The sequence below is a fragment of the Festucalex cinctus genome, chromosome 7 (genome assembly GCF_051991245.1).
Source record: "Festucalex cinctus isolate MCC-2025b chromosome 7, RoL_Fcin_1.0, whole genome shotgun sequence".
In the NCBI taxonomy this organism is placed as follows: Eukaryota; Metazoa; Chordata; class Actinopteri; order Syngnathiformes; family Syngnathidae; genus Festucalex; species Festucalex cinctus.
The window spans coordinates 30,865,282-30,877,558 of NC_135417.1; the positions used below are offsets into that span (position 1 = coordinate 30,865,282).

A 12,277-nucleotide genomic window follows, 5' to 3' on the forward strand; every position below is an offset into this window, starting at 1 on the left:
TCCGGTTCAAGTCCAGGCTCCGGCCTTCCTGTGTGGAGTTTGTATGTTCTCCGCGTGGGTCTTCTCCGGGTAATCCGGTCTCCTCCCACATTCCAAAGACATGCATGGCAGGTTAATTGGGCGCTCTGAATTGTCCGTTGGTGTGCTTGTGAGTGTGGATGGTTGTTCGTCTCTGTGTGCCCTGCGATTGGCTGGCAACCAGTCCAGGGTGTCCCCCCCCGCCAACTGAGTTAGGCGCCAGCACCCCCCGCGACCCTTGTGAGGAGTAAGCGGTCAAGAAAATGGATGGATGGATGGACATATATATATATATATATATATATATATATATATATATATATATATATATATTTTTTTTTTTTAATAAGGAAGGTTGCAAAACAAAATTGTTCGGAAGTTCGCTCACACATTCATTCGGACGTGACACACTGCTTGTCACTGCTTATGTGCTGCTTTGAATATCCCCTTTTTCCTTTATTGCTCAGTTCCTTAGACCCCAATATAAGATTTAGCAGAGGCATCTTTTGTTGAATTACAGGTACAATTCGTTAATTAAAAAATATACACGTTTCCTTCTGTAAACATTATTAAGCATATAATTTATACATGCATTTAAGGCATGTTGTAAAATGTTTGAAGACCTCTTGTTTATTTCTAACAATTTGAAAACAGCACAAATCATGCTGTTTCTAGTAGTACTGTCTCAAATGTTCTCCAATTTCGATGTTGTAAATGTATAGGATCGTATGCCGTGACACTCTTCTTGGGAGTGGTAATATGGCGGCCTCGAGGCTTCAAAAGTCCTGGCATAGCAGCTCTCTAGTTATATACAGATCAGTGGTTGAGAGGAGACGCGGCTACGAGTTTCACCGCAGTGATTGTACGTACAGGCATTGCCCTAGTACTTTTGTCCTAGTGTAGCTTCCGTAGGTTAGAGAGCCATGATGGGCGAGCTGCCGCGCATGCGCACAAATCTAGCAGCAACCGCAAATCGACGCAAGTCAATGCCGTGGGTATTGAAACAGAGCCGAAGAAGTAGTTGATGATGAAGATGATGAAGAAGGTGGTGTGTTCTCCTGGAGTCACTCCCCAAATCTGTTTTAAGGTATGTTTTAGTCTGTTAGTTTGTGAACGTTTTCATAAATTGTCTTGACTTCCAATGGTTTACGTTCAGGAAAAGAGGGCTCTTTGCTACTGTCTAAATGAAGGCGGTGTCTGTGGGTGTTGTGCCCATGTAGTTAGCCCCGAACAACCCCCCTAGCCGGAACATAATTTAATGATAAGACAAGATTGGTAGTGCTTTTGAAATGAGTTTCTTGTTCGTCTTTTTTAAAAGATAATTAGCTCTTGGTAAACAGTAGCTCTTGGACAAACAGTTGTCTCTTTACTTGGCGAGTATTTGTGGGTTGCCATTTTAGTCTTCTTTATCATTATAGTCATTGTTATCCATCCATCCATCCGTCCGTCCATCCATCTTCTCATCCGCTTTTCCTAACAAAGGTTAGGGGCTGTTGGAGCCTAAAGCCTGGTTCACACGTAAAGAGAGTCGGGCTGTTTTTGTCCCGATATTGCCCCTTCCCGACCAAGGACGTCAAACGCCCGACAATCTTTTGTCTTATACGATTATCTTATAAGATTATCTTTATATGTGAGATGTGTTAAGAGTGGATTTGTCCCGATAATCGGGTCAAAAACCAGTCGGGCCGACAATCTTAAAGCAGCTATATGGAGGATTTAAAATTTCAAATCGCTACTGCCATTTGTGGCCGAAAACAAACTGCACGCTCGTACACGCTGCGCGCACTCGAACGTGCACGACCTCATTACTGAAGACTGGGCTCTTCCTATCCAATTAAACTATGTTTTCAGAGGTAAGAAGTTTTATAATGTTATACAAAGCCGTCCACTTCACGAAATGAGACTGTTGATACCCACTAAACAATTGATGTCCACGGGACGTGCAGATCATATTGCTTTAGTCGGTCGAAGTCCAGTTCTGTACTGTACTCCAAAACGATGTGCCAATTACGACAATTAATTGGACCTCATTCCGACATCAATATGCAGTTACGTATTGTAGTCACCCCTCTCGACGGACGTCAACCAGATTCAAGTCATTATTAGTTTGTCGCCCCCAGGCTAGTGTCATTGTGCATTAGCCAAAAGGTGGGCCATCTTTTAAATGATGATTGAATCACTTTTCTAATCCAAGTCCGATTCAACTCTCTCCACTGCTGAAATGTCAAACCGATTTTCACTCTCGTTCTTGCCCGGTGTCGGTCACTATCAGGTTAAGATTTTTTTTTTTTTGTGGCACTTGACATTGTTTCTTTTTTACATTTTTTTTATAAAGCAGCCTTCCGCGGAGTAACAGCTGGTGTCTGGGCCAGCGGAAATCTGTACTAGTTCCGTCTTTGCAACGACAGGAAACAACGGACGAGAACGCACATGACGTCACCCATTGTGAACAGCTAAGATGTTGATCTACTAAGTAGAATATGTTTTAGTCAAAAATTGTCAGATAAAAAGGCTATTGTTAAGATATTTTTGGGAGAAATACTCCATATAGTAGCTTTAAATAATGAACATGTTCAATATTTATGACAAAAATCTTAACGTCGGTGGGGACGCCGAGGTGCGCCTGCGCCACCAACTGTGACGACAAACGAAATGTAACTGGAAAAGACGGAAGTGCGTGTATACCGACCAGAAGCACAAAGCTTTTCTTTTCTTTTCTTTTCTTTTCTTTTCTTTTCTTTTCTTTTCTTTTCTTTTCTTTTCTTTTCTTTTCTTTTCTTTTCTTTTCTTTTCTTTAATGCTTTTATTAATTCCAAGACTCTTCCATGGAGGTCAGCTCGTGGTAGAAGTAGTCCGCAAACCACCATCATTGCTTCCAGTTCGTCGTGTTTGTTGTCTTCCATGGTGTGTCTCGTCTTACAGCAAAAAAAATAAAATAAAAGTTTTTTTTTTTTTTTTAAATGTCGCTAGCTTAACAACGCTGATTTAATTTGCCTTGTTTAACGTGAGTGCCTACAAATACAGACACAAACCCACTGACACTGTCAACTTAAACCAAAGTATGAAGATTAAAGAAATATTGTATCAATGTTGTATGAAGATTAGGGTTGTCACAAGAACCGATACTTCGATGCCAAGTTGATGCCAAGATTCTGAAAATGTGACGGTACTGCCTTTTCTACAATACCCGAAGTACCGTTGGTATCGAGGCGGCATATCTGGCCGCGTCTTTTGTGTTGTTTTGGGGGTGTTTATTATTTTATTTTATTTTTTTAATCCCACACGCACTCACTCACACAAGCTTACATCATGTAAACTGGGTGAATATGAGCGCTTATCTGGCAACACACGTTACGTCTAATGACGTCACGTGACTACCTTCCTGCTACTACATTAATAAGGAAGTAGAACAACATGCGTGCAACATGACAGGAGCCCGCACATCTGCGTCATTTCAACTGCAGCGGCCCCTCAATTAGTTGAGAAAAAAAACACCAAAGTTGTTCCTTATTGTGCAATTATTTGGCGGGCCGCTAGAGGGAGCGCCTCATAAGAGTGGTGGGGAAATGTGCGGGGGCGGGGCATCAAATATTGCCTTTAAAATATCATTTTAGGCTATATAGTAGAGGTGGGAATCTTGGGGCACCTCACGATTCGATTGCGATTACGATTCAGAGGCTACGATTCGATTATAAAACGATTATTGATTTCCACCCCAGGCAGCAGAAAACCCCCCAATGTATTTTGGTGCTTTTAATGTTTCGTACATTAGTTACAAAAACAGTACAAAAGTCCTCTCAGGCCTAAATAAACTACTATTTCAGTATCAAGTTAACAGTTCAAAACAGTAAATAAAATACTCAAGTCCTCATTCTGTAACAACAGCTTTTAAGTGTATTCAGTCTTCAACAGAATAAAACATAGCACTGAGCAAAAATATATTATTTTTATCCAGTCAAAAGTGCACTGAGGTATAAATGAAAGACAATGTGAACTACTACTTCAATACAAATGCCTAAAAAAAAAAAAAAAGTGCTTTCCTGCTTTTTAAGTTGTGTAAAGATGAACATGTAAACATTAAAGTTTCTCAGAGGTACAAAAAAACAAAAAACAAACCCTCAAGTGCTTTTCTGCTTTTTAACTTGTGTAAACATGAACGTGTAAACATTAAAGGGATCGTTCGGCTTTTTTAACATGAATTTCAATTTGATCCTCACCTCCCGTGTGTGCAATCAGCACTGACTTTTTTCTGACAGCGTTCGGTGACACGCGTTCTGGTTCAGCGTTGGACGAGAGGAAAATAGTCCAGCAAGCTGGCTGGGGTCTCGGAAATAAAGCGTTTTTCTTCTAAAAACTATTTGTTTTCAAAAGCGTGATACATTTCCACCACAATACTCTTTTCTGAATAAAGTCAGACGCCATTACCGCCAGCCACTACTTTTCTGTTCGTTCGTTCGTATCACTGCGCGGCGCCCTGTAGAACGCTAACCGACGCACTGCAGCCAGCTAGCTGATACTTCCGCCTGAAGTTGTTTGCCTTTTCGGAGCAGGTCTGATCTCACGAAGAGGTGGGTTGGTCAGCTCAGCCATGCTTGTTGTTGTTTTGAATCTCGAGGCGTGAGTTGTGGATGTGTACTCTCGGTCCGTCTCAAAAGCGTCCCGAAGACCGCGCGCGCTACTGCGTTTCAGTTCTGCGTACTTTTCGTTCCGGTTCACTTTAGTTTCGCTTCCCTTGGCATATTTATATAATCGGAATTTGGACGTTTGTGAATCGTTCTCGATTGTTCCACGGCCGAATCGTGAATAATCTAAGAATCGGAAATTTTGCACACCTCTACTATATAGTAATAATAATTAATAATAATAATAATATAAAAATATATTCTTAAAAAAAATAAAATAATAATAATAATAAAAATAATAATCTCGCTTAGGTCACTATTTACTGGTGTATTGTTATGTTGAATCCCCCACAGATTTCCTTCACACTCACTTCCCCCCTCGTTTCTTCACTATTATATTTATCTACTTGTTATCTCTCTCTTTATATAAATTATATAAATTGCCTAATTACTCTTTTGCTATCCTACAATATGTTAATATTAATAAGCAGCTTATATAGATGTATTCATAAGACTGAGTTGTATGCAGAAATTAGTTCTGGTCTCTTGGAATGTGTGTGGCGCTCGCTCCCAGGCAAAAAGAATAAAAAATTTTAGACCATCTCTCAAAATTTAAGGCAGATATTTGTCTCCTACAAGAAACCCCCTTACAAAAATCAGAAGAAAAATTATTTATAGATAAAAATTTTAGTCAAGTTTACTCTGCCTCCTATAATAGTAGACAAAGAGGTGTCTCTATACTTATACATAAGAATTTATTCTTTACTCTAAATAATATAGTAACAGATTTAGAGGGCCGATATATTATTATCCAGGTAACTATATTTAATAAAGTATATACAATTGGTAATTTATATGCCCCAAATAATGATGACCCAGATTTTTTCCATGAATTTTTCTCTCGGTTACTCGATTTAGCAACAAATTCTACTATTATTATTGGAGGTGATTTTAACACGGTCTTAAACCCGTTAATAGATCGTTCTAATAATACGATATATACAAGGCGATTACGATCCGCTAAAGTAATAGATGAATATATGGAGGATTTTGGCCTCAGCGATGGCTGGAGACTTCAAAACCCAACTAAGAAGGAATTTACTTTCTTCTCTGCGGTGCACCGATCATTCTCAAGAATTGATTTTTTCCTTACAAATAATTCTATTGTTGATAAAACTGCTATAAAAATACATTCTATAATTATAAGTGATCATGCACCAGTCTCCCTCACTCTACAAATTGACTCTACCTTTAAACTTCCCCCGATATGGCGTTTTAACATCTCATTACTGAAAGACGTAGAGTTTGATAAAATTATTAGAAGGGAGTGGGCAGATTTTTTTGGTAATAAATGACTCTCCAAATATATCTCCATCTCTTCTCTGGGAAGCAGGGAAAGCGGTAATTAGAGGGAAAATTATATCATATTCAACTTATAAAAAGAAACCGGATCAAACATTAGAAAAATACCTGGAAGATAAAATTAAACAACTAACGGATGAATATGCATTAAACCCAAATAATCAATAATGGATAGAACTACAGAATATAAAAATACAGTTAGATAACATGTTATCTAAAAAGACAGAGTTTATAATACAACAGTTGAGATATAATAATTTTGAACATAATAATAAATCAGGTAAATTCCTGGCAAATCAACTTCAACGGAATCGGGAAAAATCTCTTATAACGGCTATTAAAGATATAAATGGTGAATGCACACAATCACCAGAAGAAATTAACCATATTTTTTATAACTATTATTGAAATCTATACACAGAAATTAATAGACCTAACCCTGAACATATTGAGGTATTCCTAAATAGCTTAAATATACCTCAGTTATCTATTGAACATAAAGATATTCTAGATGCGCCGCTTACTATAGATGAGTTGTATCATGCTTTAGACAGTATGCCTAATGGCAGAGCACCTGGTCCAGATGGCTTTCCGGCTATATTTTTTAAACATTTCTGGTTAATGTTTGCTCCATTATTTCTAAGAGTAGTAACTGAAATTAAAAGTAAGGGTGATATACGTCAAGATATGAATATAGCAGCAATTAAACTTTTATTAAAGCCAGAAAAAGACCCCACCCTCCCGTCAAGTTACCGACCGATATCACTAATTAATACCGATATTAAAATTATCGCTAAGGCCTTGGCATCTCGACTAGAGACAGTAATGAGATGAAAAAGGATATGCTTAATAACTCCCCGGTACATCCTCAGAAAAAAAAATCCCAAACTTGACATTAGGGGTGTGCTCAAAATATCGATACGGCAATATATCGTTGCGGAACTCATTACAATACACGTATCGATACGCAGGCGTCAGAATCGATATTGCTCGTTAACTTAAATAGGCAGTTAACGTTTGCCTTTGCACCTTGCATTGTACCTAAAAACTAAAAACCAGCAGCGTCTTTGAAGTTAATTGCGTTCAATTAATGTAAAAAAAGCGCACCAGTGATTGGACACTGTGTCTTGCCAAGAAAAAATGAAAGTAGAGGAAGAATATGAACATTTTACTTATAAATTTAACGTGGCACGTGTGTCTTAATGTACCAGTTTTCCTATATTTTGTTTAAAAAACGAAATAGAATGTGTTACATGGAAAAAAAATGCTGTTTTTAGTTCCCCAAATATTTCAAATAAGCACATTTTAGAGCTGTAATTTCAATACTTTGATATTTTTACTCATATCGGCTCATGCCTATTAATAAATTTTCCCGGTGTGTCTGTGAAAACTGCTCTTTGCGCTGCAGTGCGTACACATTTAGACCAGGCATGCCGCTCGGTGGTAAACCAGAAGAGCTACTAACAAAAACATTTTTGTCATCCAGCATAATAAACATATCCTTTAGGTATACATATGAGTGTTATTATAAAATGAAAGTAAATGAATGTGAAATATCGGGATCCGTATCGCCTTGGAGATCAAGCATTGGGATACATATGTATCGCGATACGTATCGTATCGTGACCCCTGTATTGTATTGTGAGGTTGGCGGCAATACCCAGCCCTTCTTGACATGTATGTTTATAGTCAAGGCCTGAAGGTATCTCTATGACAACATTCAGCGCCACCTAGCCCTTGAGGCATAAAAAAAAAAAAAAAATACCCCACTTAGGGTATTTTTACAAACAAGGTTCCCGCGCGGTCTTAAAAAAAAAAAAAAAAAAAAGCCTTAAAAAGTCTAAAATTCAGAAAGTTAAATTTTAGGCCTAAAATGTCTTAAAAAAACAGCCATATTTTCATCCTACATCTAAAATTTAATTTGCCCAAATTCCGACATCCTCTCCTTACATTCCGAGAAGTGTCTGCTCTGTAGAAAGAAAGAAAAAGAACAAAAAATGTGCGTGTTGCGTTGTTTCTATATTTGCGTGCTAAAAGTGAAGGAGACATTTGAGGGTGTGCGTTTGCATTGTAGTTAAATGTATTTCAGGCGGGCGGGCGCAAAGGTACGTGGGGCGGTGCAAATGAGATGTTTGGTGAGATGTGACGTGCCGCAGCTTGTTTTGCCGCGAGATACGACAACAGGAAGGGGAGGAATTATCGTTGTTGCTGTCTGCGGACATCCCGAGCTCAACATGTCAAGCTAACACTACCGGGACAAAAACAAACAAACAAACAAACGGGCAGGGTGGTGAACGACGAACTTGGCAGACATGGGTTGGTATGTATTCACGTTTTTGTTACATTTGTTGAACTGTGTACCAAAACAACAAAAGACATCACTATTGATATTAGCCAAGGCATATTAGCACAGTGGTGGCCAGTTAATTGTGATGTTGAAACGTTTTTTTCCGAGAGGACTTTTGCCATAATGTAAGTTGAAGCAAAGCGAAGCCCCTATCTCCGGTGTGCGAATGTCAATGAAGCGGCCGCGTCCAGGGGTGTGAATGTCAACACTGTGCAGCTCCGGCAATGAAACGCTAGCAAGTAAAGCTAATCGAAACTTTTTTTTTTTTTTTCATTTCCTTTATTTAACCAGGCAAGAAACTCATTGAAATTAACAATTACTAATCCAAGAGTGATCTGATCACAGACTTACAAAGCCCCTTAGCTATTTGTGTGAATGTAGCATTGTTAATTAGGTAGCTCGGTACTTGGGTACCGTACATTTCAAGTTTACGTTCCGGACTTAACGCCAAGATATTGCAGTTAGCTTGTCTGAACGGAGAGTGTGGACAATTACTTTTAGCTAGTCAGAACGGAAAGTGTGATCAGTCAATTTGTAAAAAAAAAAAAAAAAAAAAAAAAAAAAAGGTAAATGCCAGTTCAACAAGGACTGGCTTGAAATTCACGACTTTTCCAGCTGGTTGGATGGCGTTCGGCTCGTTGCAAAGTTTGCAAAAAAGATAAAGTTGGGGACTTTGAATATGGTTGTATAGGCAAGGCAAGTTTATTTATATAGCACATTTCATACACAAGGCAACTCAATGTGCTTTACCCAAGGAAAGGCAACACATAAGCATCAACAAACAGTAGTTAACATTGAGAGGAAGAAGAGTAAATAAAAATAGGGTACAAAATTTACTAGAAAGAACATACAATGGCAATATTAAAACATTCTGCAAACTTTAAAACATTTAGCGTAAGGAAGTTTAAAATAATAAAAATAATGATGAAAAAAAAACTTATTAAAGTTGTTTAAAATAGGTTGTATGTATGTATGTGATTGTTGTGTACATTGTTTCGAGAACTGAAGTTCATCTCAGGTTGGTCATTGTCAATATTGTTTATTCCATTGTATATGTTGTATGCTTGGGTGGCACAGTGGTTGACTGGTTAGCACGTCCGCCTCCCTGTTCTGACGACTCAGGTTCGAGTTCAGGCTCCGGCCTTCCAGGGTAGAGTTTGCATGTTCTCCCCGTGCCTGCATGGGTCTTCTCCGGGTACTCCGGTCTCCACCCACATTCCAAAGACATGCATGGCAGGTTGATTGGGCGCGCCGAATTGTCCCTAGGTGTGCTTGTGAGTGTGGATGGTTGTTTGTCTCTGTGCGCCCTGCGATTGGCTGGCAACCGGTCTAGGGTGTCCCCCGCCTACTGCACAAAGCCAGCTGAGATAGGCTCCAGCACGCACCGCAATCCTTGTGAGGAATAAGCGGTCAATAAAATGGATGGATGTTGTATGCTTTTGGTGCACTTCGACATGTTTGAAACCAATACAAGTTGACATGGTTTTAAGAATCAAATATGTGACCCTTTGTTTTTTTTGTTTTTTTGTTTTTTTTAGGGGTCTTCGGTTGGTCTAAAAAAATTTTCATAATGGTCTAAAAAAAAAAAAAAGTCTAAAATTTCACTGAGTGATTCCTACAAGAAACCTGTACAAAAATTATAAATACGTTTCACAATGAAAAAGGATATGCTTAACTTATTTCATTATTAAATACAGTAAATTAATACATTACAATAAAAGAATGTGTAATCCTGCTCGTGTAGACAATTACACTTTAACATACGTACATTTGTCAGTAGCGTCTGTACATGAATTTCTTATGCATACACAATAATACATCCTCATACTCACATATACAATTTTCATTACACTTTCATTACAATAATACTTTTGAACTTTACTTTTAAACATTTTTTTTAAACTCAACAATTGACTTGCATCTTTTCAAGTCATTACCAAAATGATTCCACAAATTAACACCTCTTACAGAAACACACCTTTGCTTAATATGTGTTCTTATTTTGATTTTTTTTTTTTTTTTTGTAGACACTTGTACCCCTTATGTCATATAAGGACTCTCTCAAATGGCTTCTGAATACTATGGCAGAGTAGATTGTTGTAAGCTTTATACATTGTTTGTGCTATTACTGTACTTAGCTAGTACATGCACAGTATTTTTATTTTATTGTTCACTCTATTGTTCAATACATTAATGTACAATATTTTAATTTAATGTTTTAAAGCTACATGCCAATTGTTCTGTTTCAGAACACAGTATTAGTTTGTTGTTCACTTCTAATAAAGGAGTGTATGTTGAAGAACATAGAATTTATTGCTTATTTTCTATTTTTACCGTGGTATCGAAATGGCATCGAGAATCGTGGGATTTCAGTGGTATCGGCATCGACTACTAAATTTCTGGTATTGTGACATCCCTACTCTGGTGGCTAGTTTATTAGTGCTATTTAATTTTCCATTAGAGATGTTTTGGCCTTCTGTTTAAAATCTGAGCTAATTGTCAGATGAAGGGGAACCTAATATGCCTGTGAAGCAAGTCAATATGTGGAGGAACTCAATGTGTGCGTGCATTAACAAGTAAGCGCCCCAATATTGTTAATAGAGATTGTAGGTGGTTTATATGCATTTCTGTTGCGTACAAAAGTACAATATTGTGCTTTTTTTTGTATGAGCTCTTTTCTTTTTTTACAATATTGTGACCTTTTTTAAATATCACCAACATATCGTGATAATTATCGTATCGTGACCTTCATATCGTGATAATATCGTACCGTGATGTTTGGATATCGCTACATCCCTATTAAGCACACAGTATCATTGTTTGTTATTCAATTCTAATAAAGGAGTGTATGTTGAAGTAGAATTTATTGCTTATTTTCTATTTTTACTGTAGTATCGAAATGGCCTCAAGAATCGTGGAATTTCAGCGGTATCGACATCGACTACTAAATTTCTGGTATCCTGACATCCCTAATGAAGATGGTACTACTGCTACTACTACTAATAATAATACTTCTACTGCTACGACTACTACGACTACTACTAATAATAATTAGGGGTGTGAATTGCCTAGTACCTGATGATTCGATTCGTATCACGATTCACAGGTCATGATTCGATTCGATACCGATTAATCCCGATACGAATTTATAAGTCGATTGTTGCGATTTTTTTCCATTCAAATTTAGAAAATACTAATCAGTAAGCTTGCAGAGTGTAAGATTTATATGAAAATGTATTATTTATTTATCTGAAATTTCAGTCTTATAGAGGTTGTAATTTGTTTCATGTTTGAACAGCATTGAAATAAAATATTAAGGCTTAATGTTCCGTTCATATAACAGTCTTCCATGCTCAAGGTGTGAATCCTAAAAAAATAAAAATAAAAATAAAATAAAATAAAAAATAAAAAAAATGAATCGATTTTGCCGATTATTGAATCGATTCGAGAATCTCGCGATGTAGTATCGCGATATCTCGCCGAATCGATTTTTTTTTTAACACCCCTACTAATAATAATAATAAAATGTCCCGTTTATGGTTCAAAGAAATCTCATTATGTTTAAGATCAGACTTATTACCTAAAAAGTCACTTGTTTTTAGACAATTTTCATCCATTACAATTCTTATGACAATAATTTAATTAGAAATAAGACAAATATTCATGGTAAGATCATATGTAGTTTTTGCATTGGAGTAGTTCACCCCCCAAATCACTTTATTATTTTTTTTATTTTTATTTTTCTATTGATTACTGGTGCCATTAAGACAAGTACAGTACAATATATTTTCATTTTGTATTTGCCACATTGCTAAGACAAAAATTGGATTTGAAAAATGACGCCCATTCATTACAACGGAGGCCAAATGCAATGTGTGTTTAACAATGTAAACCAAAGCGCTAAACAAAAATTAGTCAATTTATATGA

The 12,277-nt window shown here is 37.2% G+C and overlaps 1 protein-coding gene across 2 annotated transcripts in view; it reads left to right on the plus strand.

The window, feature by feature from the left end:
- Window positions 1–913: 913 nt before the first annotated feature.
- The window catches only part of pomgnt2 (protein O-linked mannose N-acetylglucosaminyltransferase 2 (beta 1,4-)), an 81,512-nt gene continuing 70,148 nt past the window's right edge, over window positions 914–12,277 (plus strand). The window contains exon 1 of one of the 2 annotated variants that reach the window (XM_077527403.1): window positions 914–1,105. The gene's annotated coding sequence lies outside the window, so the exon portion shown is untranslated. Of the gene's footprint in view, window positions 1,106–11,239; window positions 11,331–12,277 lie in introns of those variants that run through there. The other variant, XM_077527404.1, reaches the window with a different exon arrangement.